This window comes from Miscanthus floridulus, chromosome 3 (assembly GCF_019320115.1).
Source record: "Miscanthus floridulus cultivar M001 chromosome 3, ASM1932011v1, whole genome shotgun sequence".
NCBI classification, from domain to species: domain Eukaryota; kingdom Viridiplantae; phylum Streptophyta; class Magnoliopsida; order Poales; family Poaceae; genus Miscanthus; species Miscanthus floridulus.
In genome coordinates this window covers 60,504,845-60,514,193 of record NC_089582.1, presented here as the reverse complement: position 1 = coordinate 60,514,193, position 9,349 = coordinate 60,504,845, and the positions used below count along the sequence as shown (strand labels likewise).

Below are 9,349 nucleotides of genomic sequence, written 5' to 3'. Positions count from 1 at the left end.
ACTATAGGAACATAATAAAATTGTTATATAATATTTACATAAGCATACTAACCCCTAAAGAGAGTAGCGGGCCAAAAACAAAACAAACTGCAACCTGAAGAGACAAATTATTAAAACAAGCATTACATTAACTAACAGCTAGGAGGACAAGTTATATACAACACATTACAAAAAGCAAGGAAACATGATTTGTTGCCAACTAGGAGGACATTTATTACAAAATCCAGGAAACATGGCTGCCAACTAAAACTAAAATTGACAAACAAAAAATAGAACTGAAATTGACAAATAGAAAATAAAATAAAATAAATTAAAAAATACTACTGAAACTGAAATTAAAAAAATGCAAAGAATGCTAAAAATAAAACAAAACAAAAAAATAAAATTAAAGAAATACCAAAAAACAAAAAAAAAAACAAAAAAAAGCACGGTAGGTGCATGGGCGTAGGCAGGCCACTGAGAGTCGGACGCTCCTGGTGGGCCAGGCCGCCTGCTGGAGGGTCGCTGGCTCCCTCAGGAGCGCGACCCCGCGCGCAATAGACTTTGCGTTTTCATAACGATATCTTATGGTTGGTTCTTTTTTCCCACACCGCGCTAGTATCTACGAAGTACTCCCTGTCTTAAAATACATGACGTCTTTTAGTTTTAGACATCTTGTTTGACCGTTCGTCTTATTCAAAGCTTTATATAAATATTATTTATCTTGTTATGACTTATTTTTATCATTAGAGATATTTTAATAATAATAACTTATTTATTTTATTACTTTGCAAAAAAATTAAATAAGACATCTAAAAGTCAAAAGCATCAACTATTTTGGACAGAGGGAGTGTGGATATGCATGTGCTTGGATGAGTTTAGGTGCTACACGAGTGCAGCGTTGATCTTTATTAAAGGTAATTACTTCTTTGATCGATCACTTGCTGCAGGACGGGGTTACTAGTGCATACTATGCACACATTTTACTACTCATTTTTAGTAGCAAATTCATTCATTCATATACATAAATTAACATCAATACACCAGTTGACTTTGGATATAACTTCATATTTGACTATTCCTTGTATTTTGGAGTATATTACAAAATCACAGGAAATGTGAGGCAAATGGACTCATCTTTGGACTAAGTCGACATGCCGACAAGGACATAGGCTGATGAGTATCCAAGGAACATGCACAAGGAAGACAAGTTCGAGGGAAGCCTAACCCCACTTCGATCGAAGCACCAGTTTTGCGAAAGCTAGAAGTCCTACATTTGAAGTCCAGAGGGAGTGATGGATTTAAAATTTAAAAAACAGCTTCAAAAGATATAAAACATTTTCGAAGGAAAAAGTCCATTCTACCTTGAACTATCGCCGTAGTTTAATTTTCCTCCTCAAACTCTATAACTAGACATCTTACCATCCAAGCTTTCGAAACCGTTCAAATTACCACCATATCCTGGGTTGGAGTTGGTTTAAAGGTGGTTTTGTCCTTTTCAGTTAAAAAAATCTGGGTCGTACTTGATAAAGTTTTTAAACCACAAAAGATTTCTATAAGCATTTAAAAATTCTGAAAAAAAATTAGATATAGATTGAGATATGACAAATCCAGTAAAATATTTAGAGCTCATGAAATCATCTTAGAAACTTAAAAAAAGGTTTAGCTCTAGGAAAATGGAAAAAAATATCCAAAAAAATTCTACAAAATCCCCAAAAATTTTAATCGACGTATAAACATGTTTTAAAAACTTTGCATGAAAAAAGTATGAATGAAACTAGAATGAATGCAACATACATTAATATTGAATGCATTCATGCTGGTTGCATATTATGTTTTTTTTTGTTTTGAAAATTTTTCAAAACACATTTACATATCAATTAGAATGTTTTGAGAATTTTCTAGTTTTTTATATAATTTCTATGTCCCTAGAGTGAAATATCTCTTTTTAAAGCATCTATAGAAATCTTCATGAGCTCTAAATATTTATTTAATTTTTCGTATCCTAATCCATCTCTTGATTTTTTCAGAAGTTTTAAAAGCATAGAGGTAGTTCTGTGGCTTAAAACCTTATCAAGTATTTATCATTTTTAACTAAAAAAAAAGAACAAAACCGTCTTCAAAACCACTCTAAACCAGGGTAGAGAGCAATTTATACAGATTTGAGAGTTCAGGGGTAAGAAGTCTGGTTTCGAAGTTCAAAGAGGAAAAATCAAACTACAACGATATTCTGAAAGTTAGTTGCTTATGCTAAGTCACTGCTATTCTGGTCTATGTCGATGCATGCTTTATTTATTATTACATATGTTTACGTGGTATATGATCGTAGTAGGGTTAACAGTAGTGACTAGGTTAACCTTGTGATATAGTGCATGCGGAGGTCATCGATTATCCTAGCCCGATGACTACGGGAGAGAGTGAAGGTCTAAGCGAGCGTACAACCGCTGCAATAATCAGACTAAAGTGAAAGCACTTGCATTCACATTATACTAAAAAATGATCATGATACTAAAGCCATATACAATAATACTACATTATACAGAGAATGGATGGTGAAAGAAGCAGACCAAGTTCCAGTTCGACAATAAGCCAACCCTGTAATGCATCCAACAACGAACAGTTGAATGGAACTTTTACCGGAGAGGTGTGCTACAGTGAACGCAAGTGAACTGATCACGACAGCGTCTCGCCATTTCATTGAAGGTGACAAAGCTGTTAAAAGGAACCCACGGTAGATGGTTTCTTTTGATAGCGGAGCAATAACACAGTAGAGAAAGAAACACAATAGAGCAGAGGCCAGACTCTCAGAAAGGATCTCCTTTAATATCGGATCATATGCATCCTGCAAGGGCCCAAAAAACTTTTAGACCCCTTCTAACCAAAAACAAATTATTGTAGTGTAGTAGAGCAACGTTAATGCACAGTATGAGAGAAATCAATATGCTTGATGAAAATCTTACCTCAGACCCTACCAATTTATCAGCTAACATGGATGTGGTCAATACCAGGGCCATCAAAACTACAAAGCCTAATACAGTCTCTTTGACCCAATTCCCTTCTGTAAAAACCTTCCCAGAAAAGAAAGGTTGAATAGCTTTGCCCTGGCTTTGCAGTGTACTGGAGTAGCGCTAAGGTCAAAACAAGCTCTGCTAACTGAAGTATGACTGTAGAAGTTACCTGCATCGACAGAGTATGTCATTCTATAAAAGGCAGTGTCCATATAAAGGCTTCCAATTCAGGTACATTAAAATGAGTGAGTCAAACTTGTTAGTTAACAAAAAGGTCGCCACCTACTGTTGTCATTGAGTCAAGCGAGGAGCGCTGTAGCACTTTGGCAACCACACCAAGCCCTCCAAAGCTCAAGGGGATATGCAAGATGAAGAAATAACCTGCATATATTCTCCATATATCATCAACCTCCCATGGAACAACTGGAGAAAGAACTGAAAGCTCCTGCTGATACAAAATAGCACATTAGAATGTGATCATGTCCCAGCATTTTAGATGTAGACAACTTGATAACCATCATGGAGAATTGTAGGAAGTATTTGCTTCACATATCAGTGGAGCCAAAATAGATCCCAGTAATCAAGATTAAAAAAAAGGCAAATAATTTGTCATAAATAATTCTTATAAGCTTATGGGTGTGTTTCGTTCAGTTATGGGCTGTGAAAAATCCGTTGTGAGCTGTGAGTTGTGGAAAAGTTGCTATGAGATATGTGCTGTGAAAAAGCTGTAGGCTGTTTGGTTGAGATAACTATAAAACCTACCCTATCTTTATCTCCCTTGAAACAGTTGTAAAGCGTCTCTATTTCCACCCATTTCTAAGGCTGAAAGTCAAAAGTAGGATTCAAGGTGCTGCAAAAATTGACTAGGTGAAAGCAGACGCTTTTGGAAAAGCAGCTTCTGGTTCTATCTATTTGGTTGGCTTTCTGCTTTTGACAGCAGAAGCACTTTTTAGAAGCTGAACCAAGCAGTCTATATATCTGGTACATGACAACACCGATGTGATAAATTCTTATCAGTATGTAGTATTGATAATGTGACCATCAACATTGTAACTATTCTAACTGTACCTTAACATCGTCTCCAGTAAGAATTTATGTGGAAAGCACAAAAATGTGGTTTTACTCTTTACAGAAAAAAGGGAAAATGGTAACAATCAACTTCCAGACATTCCTAATCATGCATGCATAATTCAACAAAACATATTTGGAAAGCATATTAGACAGTAAAGCAGCCCCTACAAGATTAGCTAGACACTTTGAATATGACTACCATACCAAAGAAATTGCACATAATCTCACTGTGCGCTGAGTTATTGACATGAATGAGTGAAACTAGCTAATGTAGCATTACAAATCTTGACCAAGGTATGCTCCAATTTGCAGCAAGCTGGACAAATGGTCCACAAATGGGGGGCTAAACAATAGGAGCAAATTTCTAAGTTCGCAGACAGACTTAAACGGTTTCCCAAAACAAAAGCATACTCAGACAGTAAACATTAAGGATTGAGCAACTGAGGCTCATTTGTAAGACTGAAATAGAAAGTGGCGTCTCGTCAGCCATGAAAGGAATTACATCGAACAGGCTGTGGGCGCTTCCTTTCCCACCGTCGCCGTGTGAAGGAGAGGGAGAGCAGGACAGCTGATAGTGGAGGAGGAAGAGCGCAACAGTCGCCCGTTCAGAGCATCGAGTTTGGCAGCGTGGAAACGAGGAGGGGCTCCTCCTCGGCCTCCGGTTCTGGCAGGGAGGAGTAGCGGATGGGAAGCAGCGGCTTACGGAGGTACGAGCATTCCGTGAGGTAGCAGAGGCAATCCATGGAGTCTCGGACGTCGGGCCCCTAGCGCCTGGTCTATATGTGGACAGTGGGCCTTGCAAGCAAGGGAGCCCCCCGTTGAGGCCCGTACCGACGTTCCTACTCTCGTAGTGTGGGCTTGGCGAGCCCAAACCTTGAAACTCTGCAAGGCCTTACAAAGAATTTGCCCTAATAAATCGGCAGCGCTAACGTTCAGACGTCTGGACGAACGTCCGCGTGCTGCACTCCTTTTCATGCGCTTCATGCGGGGCCTGCCCCACCCAAGAACCAAGAGAGGAAGGGGGCGGTGCCCTCGATTCGGAAGGACCCGGTCGGCGTCGTATGGATGCCCTGCCGGTCGGGAGAAAGACACATCGAGACGATGCAACAAAAGGCGAGGAGAAGAGATGCAACACCTGATCTGTTTTTAAAATATTCAAATACAACAGTTGCAATATATGTCTGAAGGCAGATGAAACACTTGAAACATGCTTCTGAAAACACTTGAAAAAACACCTGAAAACACTTGAAAACTATTGCAACCAAACGCAACATCCAGATAAAACACATGCAACGTATGTGTGAGAAATATGCAACATCTAGATAAACACGCTTGCAACATGCATCCAGAAAACACAGATAAAACATTGGTAACATACCTTTGCAACATATGTGTACAACCATTGCAACATATGCAACATTCCGATCTACTTTTGTAACATTCATCTTAAACACTTGCAACATATACCTGAAACACTAAAAACATACGCTTGCAACATGCGTTTTTCAGCAAAACATGGCAATCAGGAGGACGAAGCATGATACAGTGGGATCCTAGTCGTGCGGTCACGGTGGAGAAGGAGGATGCCAACGGGCGGGCGGTTGTGCGGCCCCTAGCGATAGGACGCACGCGATGCCTGTAGTGGAGGCGACAGCAACAGTCAGGTGGTGTGGCCTCACGCGGCAAGCACGCCGCGGTGGTTCGGTCGTGGGGGAGCACGCCACGGTGGTGCAGGCGCGGCGCTGGTGGAGAGGAAGGCCAGCGGGAGGCGTAGTAGAGAGGAGGCGTGCGGGAGCCACGACAGAGTTGGTTGTGGCAGAACCGCCTAATTTAATGCCTCCCAGGAGTGCTTGTCTTCTATTAGACACTAAGCACCCAAAGAAGGACACTAAATTACTTGGTTCCGTTGGGCACACCCCAGGGGAGAACCCAAAAATCCACATTTCTATATCAGGATCACAAATGAGAGGATAAAGCTTACATCGTTCTTAACCATTTCATACATCACTTTTAATACAACATCAGAGTATAATATTTATTATTATAATAGCATAATGTAATCATATTATCAGAGTTATATATAATTTAATTGAACAGCAGAATATAAACATGTGATCAGAATTACAGCGGAAATAAATACCTATTCATGAAATGATAAAGCATTGATATCTAAACTATGACATCATATTATAATACTTTCATTCATAAAAACATTTAGTAAGAAGTTATAAATAAAAACTACGATCGCAGCGTAAGGAAATCCTCTCTGAGCCCACCAGGAGGAATCCACACACACGGGTCACCTCTAGCATCCACCTGTCACCTACAACAGGGGGAGGAAAACCCTGAGTACTCAATTATACTCAGTAAGACTTACCCGATAGGAGAAAAGAAAAGGCTTCAAGGATATGCAACACTATTTGGCTTGTGGGTTTATTGCATTTGCAGAAAGCATTACTAAGCGTGCGTCCTTGTATTCAATTTTTATTGATAGCCGTATTGGTTCATTAACTAACCATTCTATGTAAGCACCTATGCTACTTTCAAACAGGTGGTAAGCAATCATATTTCCTTTTTCCACCTTCCATCTTTCAGTTCTTACTACGGTACTAGACACGAAACAAGCCGTACTGGATCGCCCTACGATTCGTGAATCAATGCCCCCAGCTGGGTACCCAAAAAACACACTTCCCGCTTGTACCCCAGGCACAAGCAGAACCAACCCATCACCCTCCTGTCCTGGGGTCCTAGGTCCTCGTCCAAACTAGGACTCGAAGCCCCCGCCCCTGAGTCCCGGACTTAGTGCAGTGCAAGGACCTTCTCCACCAAAAAGAAACCCTGACAGTCGGTCCAGAAAGAGCCAGAACCCACGACAAGAGAGCAACAAGCCTTCCAAGCGCCCATACACAAATATATGCTTGGGATAATAAATCTGTGACTTGCCCACGATGCCTTATGCAACGATCGGTACTTAACCGACACAGACAGGGAAAGCAGTGTAACCAAGCCATGCCCCATGTCCACGGTGACACAACCTCTTACACCCATCAATACCCAAACCATATCCCTACCCGATTACCATTTTCTTTTCCACCATTTTTATATATTTTCCAAGTGATAATAATACAGTAATACATTTCCTATCTCTCGCGAGTGACAGGCAATCACTCGACTTCTACCAGAGTCCTGTAGCATAGCAATCTATACCATCCTATCATACTAGTAAGACTCATAGGATATATATATATATATATATATATATATATATATATATGTAAGTGGGTTTCATTCAACTCTTTAAAACTTAATGCACAAATATAATTTAAACTGCAGAAGAGTAGGAGTTATGCACCATGGCTTGCCTGGGTAAGATATATATTAAAAAGTTAGTATCTGCATCTTCAGATAATCCACCATCAACTGAATAGAAAGCCCATTGCATCATCTCCTAAAGAGAATACCATTACACCATCTTTGGATTCCCAATCATCCTTCACTTGATCCGTTGATCCATCATCGTACCTATATGATATACATTGATGCAAATGCATAAATGTAAATAATCAACGACAGCCAAAATGCTTAAAAATTCAATCACGCCTCACAAGCTAACGAGATAGCCCTAACGCTGGTCTACGTATCCATGTTATCGAATAAGGCGTTATTTCTCAATAATTATTTTAGTTATATAAACCAATGTGTTTCTTTATTCATTCTATCGATTTACTCATTATTCAAAATAGAGCATCATTATCTACCTAGCAAACTAATTATTCTGGAACTATAAAAATTACCGTGAGCAGTTAATAATATTAGTAATTTATCATAAAATTTTTAGAGCTAACACTATCACCGATTTATCACGGAAATTCCTATAAATTCTCCTTTTAACAGTATTAAGCATTTTAAAATAATTTGAGCAACCCTAAAAATATACCAAGTCTATATGAACAAAATACACTACTAGGTAGATCATGATTTTAGAAACTCAACAAAACTAGTTTGGCATTTTTATGAATTTTCTACACTTTACTTTCAATTTTTGAAGAGCACTAATTTAACCAAAACAAAACAACACAGCAGGAAAAGACCCGGGGCGACCAGCTCGGCCTGCAGGCGCGTGTGGCCCATTGTGGCGCGGCGACCCAGCAGTCCCCAAGTGGGCGCGCGGCCTAGGTGGTAGGCGGACGGCCCACAGGCGCGCCCGACCGGTGACCCAGCCACGGCGGCCATCGGCTAGCCCAACGCACGGCGTGAACGGCCCAGCAAGCCGACCAATGCGTGGCCAAGCCCGATGCGATGGCAGTTTTGCAAAAGTTCCCCTATGCTTCTATCTATTTGGTCAGCTACTGTTCATATGAGTCACGTACTTTGCACAAAGGACCCTAAGACATTCTCTATTTCTCTTTTCTCACCTTCTCCCCTCCTCAGAAGCAGAGCACGACCGAAGACACCGGCCGGTGGCGGTGGCAATGACGCTAAGGGGTCGGGGAAGGCACGACAGCGATAGACAACCCACTGGCGAGCTACACAGAAACCCGCACGGCCTCGGGCCGGTCGCAGCAAGACCCGAGCCAACCCCCGGTGGCCTACCTGCGTGAGCTGAGGCGATGACAAACCGACTACAGTGGCACCGGCCAGATGGACGGTGTGGAGGAGGTGAAGCTACACGTAGTCATCCTCCGGGTGATGGCGGACCTCCTCGGTGACCCGGTGGCAGGGAATGCGCCGATGCTGTAGCCGCACATGGCAAAGCCGTACCGGCGCGGACGGGGCAACGCGGGGAGGCATCATGGCTGTGCGCTCAGTGATGGCGGCTACGGGGCAATGCGGCATGGTTTGCAGCGGGGGAGCAGCGTGGGAAGATACGTGGCCACAACCGGGGAAAGCTCAACGCGTGAGAGAATGGGTAGAGCCGCGGCGGCTCAGGCGCGCTGTGAGGATGATGAGGCAATGGTGGCAAGTCACCGAGGAGTAGCAGGGCAGCACCATGGCACATGGGAAAGGTAGTGAGGAGGAAGGGAAGGGGCAGCGTCGTAGAAACTGCCGTCCAGCGTGGAACCGAGCAGGCTCGCGCGCACGCAAAGGCGGCGAGGCCGGTGATGGAGGCTCGGGCGGCAGCGGGCGCAAACAACAACTGGCAAGGGTAGGGAAAAGGAAGGCGATGCTACAGGGTGGCTCCACAGCTCTGACGGCCTGGCACGTGGAAAGGTCCTAATGGCTAGAGGGGTGGGTGAATAGCCTAATAAAAATTTCTACAACAACACTTAACAAAATGGTTAGACAATTAT

The 9,349-nt window shown here is 42.1% G+C and overlaps 1 pseudogene; it reads right to left on the bottom strand.

Moving 5' to 3' along the window:
• Positions 1-2,479: 2,479 nt before the first annotated feature.
• On the bottom strand, positions 2,480-8,291 carry LOC136543802 (uncharacterized; annotated as a pseudogene).
• Between the last annotated feature and the right edge of the window lie 1,058 nt (positions 8,292-9,349).